This window comes from Nanorana parkeri, unplaced genomic scaffold (genome assembly GCF_000935625.1).
Source record: "Nanorana parkeri isolate BGI_ZX_2015 unplaced genomic scaffold, ASM93562v1 scaffold2340, whole genome shotgun sequence".
Classification (NCBI taxonomy): Eukaryota; Metazoa; Chordata; class Amphibia; order Anura; family Dicroglossidae; genus Nanorana; species Nanorana parkeri.
Genome location: NW_017308608.1, coordinates 1,652 through 15,030, shown reverse-complemented (window position 1 = coordinate 15,030; position 13,379 = coordinate 1,652). Strand labels below are relative to the sequence as shown.

The following is a 13,379-nucleotide window of genomic DNA, read 5'->3' as shown; positions in this document are numbered from 1 at the left end:
AGGAGGAGGAGGGGGTTGGGGACAGAGGAGGTAGAGGAGGAGGAGGAGGTGATTGTGGACAGAGGAGGAGGTGATTGTGGACAGAGGAGGTAGAGGAGGAGGAGGTTTTTTTTATACCCTGACGTAATAAATACAAGAAAACTGAAGACCAAACCGAGAAGCAGTGGAGTCTCAATAACAATGTAGGCTGCAGTTCTCATATTCTCCACAAGGTGGTGATCCTAGTTATTGTCAGTAGAACCAAAGAGAGGAAGTGATAAGAGCAACCGACAGGAAGTGATGTAATAAAAAGAATGGGAAGTGATGTAGATGTATATATAGGCTGTTCCAGTAGAGAGGTGAGTTAGAGGAAGTAGAGAGGAGACATCGCTGGAACTGGCTGCAGAGGAGGTAAGACGATATTATTTAATATTTACACCCGCTAACCCCCCCCTTCCCCGTCATGTCCGTCCTCTTCCTTTATATTCATTTATCTCCAGCAACACACACAAATATATTTATCTTCAGCAGACATCACACATCACAGAGCCTCCACCTCACCGCCTGACAACAGAGGTGAACAGAGCCAAGAAGGTTCTAGAAGTCACCGAGAAGATCATCGAGCTGCTGACAAGAGAGGTGAGCGGTGCCGGGAATTCTGGGACATGATCCAGGAACAGACAAGGGGTGTGTCTGGGTGGTGACGGGAGAGGTGAGCGGTGCCGGGGATTCTGGGACATGATCCAGGAACAGACGAGGGATGTGTCTGGGTGGTGACTGTATCATTGTGTGTGTCAGGTTCCTATAAGGTGTCAGGATGTCTCTGTCTATCTCTCCATGGAGGAGTGGGAGTATCTAGAAGGACACCGGGATCTCTACAAGGACGTCGTAATGGAGAATGAGCCGCCCCTCACATCACCGGGTAAGAGGAGAGAGCAGTACGGAGGCTCCGCCTACATCCCCCATCATCTGATACACACATAGAAACAATGTATTCAGTCAGTGTGTGTGTGTCTCCTACAGATGGATCTAGTAAGAGGAACCCACCAGAGAGATGTCCCCGTCCTCTGTATTCCCGGGATTCCACACAGGAAGATCTCACCCTCCCCCACCATGATCAGGTAGGTGGGACTCGGCATGTGGACCTGAAATGAATTTTTAGATATGAGATGACATTCTTCTAGGTAATCTCTTCTTTCATTTGACCAATTTATTTTATCACCTTTGGGGGTTTAGGATGAAGAACTGAAAGACATCAAAGTAGAAGTCAAAGAGGAAGAAGAAGAGACGTTGGTGAGTGGAGCTCAGCGGGCTATGGAGGAGGGTGTTCTGTACGCCTGGGGTTCTACAGAGGAAGATCACAAATCTACTCGCCATGATCAGGTAGGTGGGACGGAGCAACTAGAACTCCAAATATTTCTCAACTACTTTCTTCTATATCATTTCTTATCAGCAGCAATTCTTTCTTTATTTGATCAATTTGCTGTTTTAGAGTGAAGATCTGAAAGACATCAAAGTTGAGGTTAAAGAGGAAGGAGAAGAAACATATTTGAGTGGAGCTCAGCAGTCTATGGAGAAGAGTGAATGGAATATGAAGAGTGACCAGGAGAAATATTCTCTCTATATCAACACAAGTAAGTCATACACCAAGTACACAAACAGTTCACAGTAGGAGATACTGTCCACCATATGAAGGTCCATCTCCAGTCCTCAATATAACGTCATGTGACCAACAAATGGGGTGGAGATACTGTCCACCATATGAAGGTCCATCTCCAGTCCTCAATATAACGTCATGTGACCAACAAATGGGGTGGAGATACTGTCCACCATATGAAGGTCCATCTCCATTCCTCAATATACCGTCATGTGACCAACAAATGGGGTGGAGATACTGTCCACCATATGAAGGTCCATCTCCATTCCTCAATATACCGTCATGTGACCAACAAATGGGGTGGAGATACTGTCCACCATATGAAGGTCCATCTCCATTCCTCAATATACCGTCATGTGACCAACAAATGGGGTGGAGATACTGTCCACCATATGAAGGTCCATCTCCATTCCTCAATATACCGTCATGTGACCAACAAATGGGGTGGAGATACTGTCCACCATATGAAGGTCCATCTCCATTCCTCAATATACCGTCATGTGACCAACAAATGGGGTGGAGATACTGTCCACCATATGAAGGTCCATCTCCATTCCTCAATATACCGTCATGTGACCAACAAATGGGGTGGAGATACTGTCCACCATATGAAGGTCCATCTCCATTCCTCAATATACCGTCATGTGACCAACAAATGGGGTGGAGATACTGTCCACCATATGAAGGTCCATCTCCATTCCTCAATATACCGTCATGTGACCAACAAATGGGGTGGAGATACTGTCCACCATATGAAGGTCCATCTCCATTCCTCAATATACCGTCATGTGACCAACAAATGGGGTGGAGATACTGTCCACCATATGAAGGTCCATCTCCAGTCCTCAATATAACGTCATGTGACCAACACATGAGGAGGAGATACTGTACACCATATGGAAGGCTGCGGACCTGCCCCCAGGCTATGACTGGACAGTGGAAGGAGAAGCAGCTCTCCTTCTAGGAGCATTGTCCTGGTTCCCCAATATAATACCAGAGCTCAGAGATCTGAACCATCATATGCACCTCATGAAAGCACGAGGAACACTTCTAATGTTTATTTCAAAATTGTTTCCCAACAGATGGACACTATGTCGGGAATTCCTCTGAGGAACATCTACTGTCTCCAGATTATAATGACATCACACAACATTCTCCAGGAGTGAATCCCATTACTCATAATAGACATCACAGACCTTCCCATTCACAGAGGTCAATGGATCCGTCTAATCCTGAGGAATCTTCTCATCAATCACAGACTGTGACTTCAGATGTCCATCCAGGTCCTCACAGTGCGGAGAGATCAACAGATCCACCTAATCCCAAGGAATCTTCTGTAAACAATGAAGGAGATCGCACAGGAAAACGTTCATGGCCGTGTTCGGTGTGCGGGAAAACCTTCACTGAAAAGAGAAACCTTCTTGCGCACCAGAGAATTCACACGGGCGAGAATCTTTTCATATGTTCAGAGTGCAGGAAATGTTTTGTTCGGAAAGAAAAACTCGTTATACATCAGAGAATTCACACGGGCGAACGTCCATTTTTATGTCCAGAGTGCGGGAAGGGCTTTGCCGAGAAAAGAACACTTCACAGGCATCAGAGAAGTCACACAGGCGAGCGTCCATATCCTTGTTCGGAGTGCGGGAAATGTTTCTTTCAAAAAGAAGACCTTATTAAACACCAGAGAATTCACACTGGCGAGCGTCCTTTTTCATGTTCAGAATGCGGAAAGTGTTTTACTGAGAAAAGATCACTTACTATTCATCAGAGAATTCACACAGGTGAGCGCCCCTATTCATGTTTAGAGTGCGGCAAATGTTTCTCTGAGAAAAGAATACTTAATATACATCAGAGAAGTCACACAGGTGAGCGTCCACATTCGTGTTTAGAGTGCGGGAAACGTTTTGCCGAGAAAAGAAACCTCCTTATGCATCAAAGAATTCACACAGGTGAGCGTCCCTACTCATGTCCAGAGTGTGGGAAAGGCTTCACTGAGAAAAGGTCACTTCTTAAACACCAGAAAAGTCACACATGTGAGTGTGCTTATTCATATCCAGAATGTGGGAACGATTTCGTACAGAAAGGAGACCTTCTTACGCATCAGAGAATTCACACATGCGTACGTCCCTTTTCGTGTCCGGAATGCGGGAAAGGTTTTATTCAAAGAGAAAACCTTCTTAAACACCAGAGAATTCACTCAAGTCATCGCCCTTTCTCATGTTCTGAGTGCGGAAAAGGGTTCATTCAGAAAGGAAACCTTCTTTCACACCAGAGAATTCACACCGGGGAGCGTCCTTTCTCATGTTCAGTGTGCGGGAAGTGTTTCAGTCATAAAGTAAGCCTACTTAGACATCAGAGAATTCACACAGGTGAGCGTCCGTTTTCCTGTTCGGAATGTGGGAAAAGTTTTACTGACAAAGGAAACCTTCTTAAGCATGAGCGAATTCACACAGGGGAGCGTCCTTACTCATGTTCCGAGTGTGGGAAAGGTTTTATTTACAGAAAAAAGCTTATAAGACACCAGAAAATTCACACAGGCTAAAACCCTCTCGTAATTAGAGCGTGGGAAATGTTTGACCCAGAAAGGAAGTCTTGCCTGACACCAGAAAAGTCACATTCAAGAAGAGAACTTGCTCATTTTTAGAGTTTCTACATGGCAGCAGTATGGTGTTATTTTAGTTCTTTGAAGTGTGCTCAGTAAACTTGTCTGGCAGCCCATAAATAAACAAATTTGTATCTAGACCAATCTCTGCTCCTCCTTTCTCTGCATGCAACCATCTATTATTATTATGACTGTTTTATATACTGATAAAACGAATAAACATTTCCCGCACTTTCTGTGTATTGAAGTTTTATTAAGAAGTAGCCGAGTGTATATCTGATCGATGAAGATGCTGATTGGAGGATACCAACTTTAACGGCCAATCTGAGCTGTTTCAATTTATTTTCCCTAAAAGGAATGTTCCGCTTGGAAGGCCTGGGCTCTATGTTCAGAGTTTCTACAGGACAGCAATACAGCCGCGTTATATCGACGACATAATCTGGCTGTGGACAATACCTGGATATCAAATAAAAGATCTCATTATTAAATGCCGAGTGTTCCACTTGGAAGATACGGATTCTGATACAGTGTACAGACTGAGAAACATTCCAAGGAGAAAGAAAGTCTTCTCAGGGGTCAGAGAAGTCAGCTCGGAAGGGTTCCTCATTTCATATTCTGAGGTTCTACAAGACGGCAACATGGCTTCGTTTTTATTGACGATCGTCATTTTTCTATGGGCAAGGCCTGGAAATCAATCGAAAAATCTAATTTCTAAATTAATGACACATTAAGTGTTCCACTTAGAAGATATGGACTCTGATACAATGTTCAGACTGTTGGAACAACTCCAAGGAGAAAGAAAGCCTTCTAAGATGTCAGAGAAGTCCCCTCGGAAGGGCTTCTTATTTCATGTTCGGAGTTTCAACAAGACGGCAATATGGCTTTGTTATATTGACGACATCATCTAATTAAAGGCTGAGAGTTCCACTTGGAACATTCGGATTCTTATACAATGTCCAGACTGAGAAACATTGCAAAGAGAAAGAAAGTCTTCTGAGGGATCCGAGAGGTCATCTCTGTAGGGTTCCTCATTTCATGTTCTGAGTTTCTACAAGACGGCAACATGGCTTCGTTTTATTGACGACATCATCTAATTAAAGGCTGAGAGTTCCACTTGGAAAATTCGGATTCTTATACAATGAGAAACATTCCAAAGAGAAAGAAAGTCTTCTGAGGGATCCGAGAGGTCATCTCTGTAGGGTTCCTCATTTCATGTTCTGAGTTTCTACAAGATGGCAACATGGCTTCATTTTATTGACGATCGTCTTTTTGCTATGGACAAGGCCTATTAATCAAATTTTTTTTTTAAACAATTTCTAAATGAATTACACATTGAGTGTTCCACTTGGAAGATAAGGACTCTGATACAACGTTCAGACTGTGGGACAAACTCCAAGGAGAAAGAAAGCCTTCTAAGAGGTCGGAGAAGTCCCCTCGGAAGGTCTTCTTATTTCATGTTTCGGAGTTTCTACAAGACGGCAATATGGCTTTGTTATATTGACATTGTTATCTTGCTACGGACCAGTCTGGAAATCTAATAAAATAACTTATTACTAAAGTAATTAAAGGTTGAGTGTTCAGCTGGAAGGTATGGATTCTGATACAACGTTCAGACTGTGGGAAACATTCCAAGGAGAAGGAAAGTCTTCTCAGAGAAGTCAGCTCGGAAGGGCTCCTCATTCCACGGTCTAAGTTTCTACAAGATAGCAATATGATTTTTTTTTGTTTTATTTGACGGCATTATCTTGCTATGGACAAGGACTGGAAATCCATGAAAAGATTTAATTACTAAATAAATTTGTTGAGTGTTACACTTGGAAGATATGGACTCTAATACAAAGTTCAGACTGCGGGGAACATTCCAAGGAGCTAGGAAGTCTTCTGAGATGTCAGAGAAGTCAGCTCAGAAGGGCTCCTCATTCCATGTTCCAAGTTCCAATATGGCTTCGTTTTATTGACGACATCATTTTTGCCTATGGGCAAGAACTGGAAATCTATTCAAAATAACTCATTACTAAATTAATCACAAAATTACATTAATTTCGCAGTAACCTATGTGTATAATAAAAAAAAAGTTAGCCTTCTTGAACCCTGATTTGTAGGTAAGCGGGGACAGGAGATTAATAACCAAACCCTAATAGAAACAAATGGTAAGTACCTATGGGAAGGAAATTAATAAAACTTGGACAGATATGAGGAGTAATTAAAGGAGAACTATGATTTTAAGGCTTTTCCCCATAGTTCTCCTTAGGGTAACGGGAGGACACAAACTAGCGTCCTCCCGTCACCCTAAGCTCAGTATATAGGGAGCTACAGCTCGCGGTATACTGAGACACCGCAGCCGGAGCGGATCCCGACAATTGTGCCGGGATCCGCCCAGCTGCGTGAGTGACAGCTGGCTCCGCCTATCTAGAGGCAGAGCCAGCTGTACCCGCCCCCTCCCCCGTCCGTTCCGCCAGTCAGCGCTGGCGGATCGGAGCGGGGAGGGGGGAATCCAGCCCCTCCCCCTGTCACGGCAGAGAGCCGTGACAGGATCAAGAGGTGAGCGAACGCCGGTATGTGTTCTCTCACCTCCCGATTTACTGAGCCGACCTGTGACAGTCTCATTGTCACAGGTCGGCTAGAACTATGAGGTGTGTGGAAATCACTCATCTCATAGTTCTTTAAGTACAGTAGTGAGCAGACCCCGAGGAGGGGATCAGGACAACATGGACCTCTGCAACCAACCTGCAGATGGTATCTATATCTTGGCATCAAAGGTCTAACCATGAGCAGAATGTAATCTTCATGAGAAGTCCGCACTAAACAAAGGAGAAACACATATTATGACTTGAGGATATTAGGAGATAGTGCTGTGCAATCGGGAGCTCCCCCAATGTAATAGGGAACTTTCGGACCCCGAATGCCACTCGGGTCTGGGGGCCTTGGCTTTAGTATTATATGTATGAGGCTCCCAGACCCGAATGGCATACAGGAGCTCCCGAATGCAATTCTGAAATTCTGATGCCAGTGCCACTCGGGTCTAGGAGCCTCGGCTTTAGTATTAATATCTCTATATGGTTGTCTGTGGTAGTCGTAACGAAGATTCGTAAACTCATCCGAAACTAACGAAATTTTGGATTTCGTCCTAAACCCCGAACCGAATTGAATTTCGGACCCGAATCCCGAAAATGATGAAATATCCTAACCGAATGTTTCCACGGCCTACATGTCTAGGCTTCGCTCTTCTGAGCTTGCTGTCTTCGATGTTCTCCCCTACTCTACGTAGAACAAGCAGTGGGATCTGACGGACAATAGAGGAGGATGGACTTTCTTTGATCATGGACCATGGGGAGAATAGGGAGGGCGAAGCTATTTAATATTTATCACTTTCCCGTTCTGGAAACAAGTCAGCTTGCTGTCTCCGATGTTCTCCCCTACTCTACGTAGAACAAGCAGTGGGATCCGACGGACAATAGAGGAGGATGGACTTTCTCTGATCATGGACCATGGGGAGAATAGGGAGGACGAAGCTATTTAATATTTATCACTTCCCGTTCTGGAAACAGCGGTTGGTATCAAGAATAGATCTTCTCAACAAGGTCACAGGCAGGAACAAAAACCTCCGAAAAGGTTCTAACCCTCTCCAAAAACTTCCACCTAAATCCAAAAAGGTTTTGCAAGAGTTCCACTTTAGAGGGCCGGTACCCCCCAAAAGAGAGTTTTCAGTGTTTGGTGGTCGCCGTGGAGTTAATCAACCTTTACAGTTTCTAGATCCTGGAGAGTTCCCACCATCCCTCGGTACCTTATTTTCCTATGGAGCATGTAACAGCTGCCAGAACACATGAAGGTGGACAGGGACAACCAAAACTAGTATTCATCCACCGGAGAGCACAATTCAGTATATTATTTGGTCACTTGTGTAAGTTCAGCCAAAGCGATTAAATGAAATACCTTCAGCTGCGTAGAAAGGAAGAAAACTCAGCACGGGACAACCATACGAAGAAGACGAGGTCACCATAGCTAAAAACAAATCTCCTACATGGCCAAAGTGAACATAGAGACAAGACGTAAGATGGTCCTCATACATCATCAATGTCTCTTGAAGAAAGATCATTCTGGTGTTTCCAGATGTTCTGTCCAAGTTCTTCTGGAAAGGAACAAACAAGCCAGCAAGATGAAGGACCATGGTTTGCCATGGACACTGTGTTCAGCAGACAAGAACTACGTCAAGCTTTCTCCTCTCCAAGCCCGGAAGATGTCCAGTATCAGCTCAGAATTACCAAGACCCACAAGGACCCCGGTAGACCCCTCTACAGTGTGGAGAAGTCTTTGTATTTGGCAGTTTTTCCACCGAATTGCTCAAGAAAGGTATATGGTGTAATGTCTTCAAAACCAGTAAAGCATTATGGGGTTTCTCTACAGAGTTGGGTCACATATCTCCATGTAGAGTTGACAATTTGGTCAGAAAACAGGACTTGGACAGAACATCTGGAAACATCTAACACCAGAAAATATTATTTTAATAATATTTTCTGGTGTTAGATGTTTCCAGATGTTCTGTCCAAGTTCTTCTGGAGAGGAACAAACAAGCCAGCAAGGTGAAGGACCAAGAACACAGTGGTTGGCCATGGACATTGTATGGCATTGTGTGCCATCTGATCATTGAGGAAAAGGCCAAGCAGGAACCAATCATGGACCATGGCTGATCAAGGTGTAGCATGCATGTGAGGAATCTGCAAGAGGAACTGGCTCTCTGATGGTGAGACCGAGGCACTGTGGAGGCCACACCATCTGAAGCTCCTATTTTCTGACCAAATGGTCAACTCTATGTGGAGAAATGTAACCCAACTCTGTAGAGAAACCCCATAATGCTTTACTTCTTCTGAAGACATCACTCTCTATACCGTTCTTGAGCAATTCGGTGGGAAAACTGCCAAAAACAAAGACTTCTCCACACTGTAGATGGGTCTACCGGGGTCCTAGTGGGTTTTGGTAATTCCGAGCTGATACTGGACATCTTGACGAGAAAGCTTGACGTAGTTCTAGTCTGCTGCACACAGTGTCCATGGCCAACCACTGTGTTCTTGGTCCTTCATCTTGCTGACTTGTTTGTTCCTCTCCAGAAGAACTTGGGCAGAACATCTGGAAGCATCTAACACCAGAATTAACTTTCCTCAAGAGACATTGGTGATGTAAGACGACCATCTTACGTCGTGTCTCTATGCTCACTTTGGCCATGGAGGACATTTGTTTTATCTATGGTGACTTCATCTTTTCCGTATGGTTGTCCCGTGTTGAGTTTTCTTCCCTCCACGCAGCTGATCCTATCTCATTTCATCGCTTTGGCGGAAGCAGAAGAACACTTGACACCCGATATGCACTGTGCATGGGACATGTAGTCCATTGTTCCAACGCGTTCCTCTCTGGGATATTCAAGTTGTTTCCCGCTGCTTCCTGCCCATCACCGGCTAAGAGAGATGGAAAGAAAGAGACTGGGGAAAAAATCACATGACCATGAATTTTGACTTAATTTTAAGGTAGTTCGGGAGACTTGTTTAATGTTGGACACTTGATAAGGGGGACACGTTGGAACTATATCTTGATCACTAGAATTCCACTTCCAGGCTGCAATTTTTATATTGTCCACAAGGAGGTGATTGTCCATGTTGTCAGTGGAACGCACAGAAAGGTACTTGTGCCATTTGGGGACAGGAAGTGATGTAATAGACAGGAAGTGATGTCACGAGCAGACAGGAAGTGATGTAGGGGCATACACAGGAAGTTCCGGGTCAAAGGTGAGTTGGAGGGAACTAGAGAGGAGACATTGTTGGACCTGGCAGCAGAGGAGGTAATAAGGTATTATTGTATATTGACACCAGGGAACCCCCCTCCGTCATGGTCGGCTAGTCCTCCATCGCCTTTCATCTTTAGCATCTTCTACGTAGGTTGATATATTTCGGAGAGGATCGGATGGTTGGAGAATCCTAATTTATTGGAAAAGTCACACACAAAGGTATCGTGGGTGGAAGAAACGCATCGAAGTACTAAGATACGAGGTAAGTTGGAGAAGGGTTACGTCCGTCGGGTCACATCGCTCTTCCAGTAGACTGTAACTGTCTCCAGAGGGACCTTTTGGAATCCAATATCAGACAATACTGTCTGATATTGGATTCCAAAAGGTCCCTCTGGAGACCTCCGTCGTTTTGAAATTCCATAGCTGTGTGATTGGATGCGTTTCTTGGCCTGAGGAAGGTCCGATGTTTGCCCAAAGCTTCCTTTCTCCAAACAAAATATTCCCGTCCAGTCTGATCATAGTGGGCAAGTGTTCTGGATCTTGAGGGACAGACTTGAGAGTTTGGACAATGTCGTGCTGTGTCCTCGTCCCCCACAATCCAGGACACTTGGCACTTCCCAAAGAGTTCCAACGGCAGTTGTGACTTACGGGCGAGATGATCTTCTGCTCAGTAGGGACAGTATAGTCCCACCATCGGCAGGGTGGGGATGTGGGTCCAAGTAAGTAGCCACTGAACACCGAAGATGGGACTTATTTTATATCTCTGACCCCAACGATGATCTTATTTTATATCTCTGACCCCAACGATGATCTTATTTTATATCTCTGACCCCAACGATGATCTTATTTTATATCACTGATCCCCAACGATGATCTTATTTGATATCTCTGACCCCAACGATGATCTTATTTCTTATCTCTGACCCCAACGATGGGACTTACTTTATATCATTGACCCCAACGATGGTCTTATTTTATATCTCTGACCCCAACGATGATCTTATTTTATATCTCTGACCCCAACGATGGATCTTATTTTATATCATTGACCCCAATGATGATCTTATTTTATATCTCTGACCCCAACGATGATCTTATTTTATATCTCTGACCCCAACCATGGGAATTATTTTATATCTCTGACCCCAACGATGGATCTTATTTTATATCTCTGACCCCCAAACGATGGGACAGAAGTATACCTCAACGGAGGTTATAATGCTTTTCTGGTCAATCTAAAGGTTTTGTTTTGAGTTTTTCTCTAAAAGGGGATCTCTGGTTGACTTTCAGTGAGATGAACGAGGTCCATAATGTAGTCTGAGGTATCAGGGTTATAGAGGAACTCTGTGCAGACATCATTCATCCCGGGACAGTCCAGATCATTCTCATTTTATTATCCGTCTACAGAGAGGAGAGTCCGATATAGATCACATGACCATCTCAGTAGGCATGGACAAAGTCCAAAGACACATGACTGAGAGGATATTGGACCTCACCCTGGAGATCATCTACCTGCTGACCGGAGAGGTGAGGAGGATTCTGGGAGTTTTCTCTTCTTTTTGTATTGGCCTGTCCGGAAAAGTGAGGAGGATTATGGGAGGTCTGTAGTAATAATTGGTGTTTTCTCTCCTTACACAGGATTATGAATTAGTGAAGAAAACATTAACACCCAGCAGTTGTCATAAAGGAATGTCTCCCATCAAAGTGTCTCCACCTCACCGCCTGACAACAGAGGAACAAAGAGCCAAGAAGATACTAGAAGTCACCAACAAGATCACCTCCTCTGTATTCCCGGGATTCCACACAGGAAGATCTCACCGTCCCCCACCAGGATCAGGTAGGTGGATAAAACCCAAAAGTAACTCCTCACTGTATTGATATTATATCTTTTATAGACTCTCAGTCTATTGGTGGTCACATTTTGAAGATGGTTTTTCTATCATTCTGTTGGTTTAGCCTGAAGAACAGATGTATATAACAGTTAAGGTCAAAGAGGAAGAAGAGGAGGTGTGTGTGAATGATGTTCATCAAATGACAGAGAACGTTGGAATGATGATGGCAATTAAACAGGAGGAATCTTCTCTGGATATCAGCACAAGTAAGTAATGAACACAATGTATAGGTATATGGACTGATGATTCAGGATATGTAGTCCTTCACATCATGAGGTAAGATGATCTCTACAAGGACGTGGTGATGGAGAATGCCCCGCCCCTCACATCACCGGGTAAGAGGAGAGAGCAGTACGGAGGGTCCACCTAGATCCCCCATCATATGATACACACATAGAAACAATGTATTCAGTCAGTGTGTGTGTTTCCTACAGATGGATCCAGTAAGAGGAACCCACCAGAGAGATGTCCCCGTCCTCTGTATTCCCGGGATCCCACCCAGGAAGATCTCACCACCCCCCACCATGGTCAGGTAGGTGGGATTAGACTTTCAAATTTCAAAATTGATTCTAAATATAGGGACATTCTTCTATGTAATCTCTTTTTTTTTTTTAAATGTATAATTTATGTTGGGGGTTTTAGGGTGAAGAACTTAAAGACATCAAAGTTGAGGTTAAAGATGGAGAAGAAGAGACGTTGGTGAGGGGCGATCAGCAGTCAATGGAGAAGGAAGTTCACAACCACACACACTGTGATCAGGTAGATGAAACTTGGCCCCAAAAAATTAAAAACTCTGAGAAAACTTTACTAATCTGCTGTTACCGAAAGTTACTTTATCCTTTCCAGGTGTTATATTTGATCATTTGTTTTTGTTTGTTTAGGGCGAAGAACTGAAAGACATCAATGTTGAGAATAAAAAGGAAGAAGGGGTGATGTTGGTGAGTGGAGCTCAGCAGTCTATGGAGCAGAGTCAGATGATTATGAAAAGTAAACAGGAGGAATCTTCTCTACATATGAACACAGGTAAGTCATGAAGAAAACATTCAGAAACAGGTCACATAGTTAAGATCCATCTCCATTCCTCAGTATAACGTCATGTGACCACAAATGAGGAGATACTGTACACCATATGAAGGTCCATCTCCATTCCTCAATATAACGTCATGTGACCAACAAATGAGGAGGAGATACTGTACACCATATGAAGGTCCATCTCCATTCCTCAATATAACGTCATGTGACCAACAAATGAGGAGGAGATACTGTACACCATATGAAGGTCCATCTCCATTCCTCAATATAACGTCATGTGACCAACAAATGAGGAGGAGATACTGTACACCATATGAAGGTCCATCTCCATTCCTCAATATAACGTCATGTGACCAACAAATGAGGAGGAGATACTGTACACCATATGAAGGTCCATCTCCATTCCTCAATATAACGTCATGTGACCAACAAATGAGGAGG

The 13,379-nt window shown here is 43.9% G+C and overlaps 1 long non-coding RNA gene and 1 pseudogene across 1 annotated transcript; both read left to right on the top strand.

Annotated features, from left to right (window-relative positions):
- The window catches only part of LOC108801446, a 27,932-nt pseudogene that overhangs the window by 13,215 nt on the left and 1,338 nt on the right, over window positions 1-13,379 (top strand).
- Window positions 10,244-11,673, top strand: LOC108801447. The gene is made up of 3 exons (XR_001942149.1): window positions 10,244-10,276; window positions 11,422-11,541; window positions 11,653-11,673. It is a non-coding gene; the product is annotated as an uncharacterized LOC108801447 (long non-coding RNA).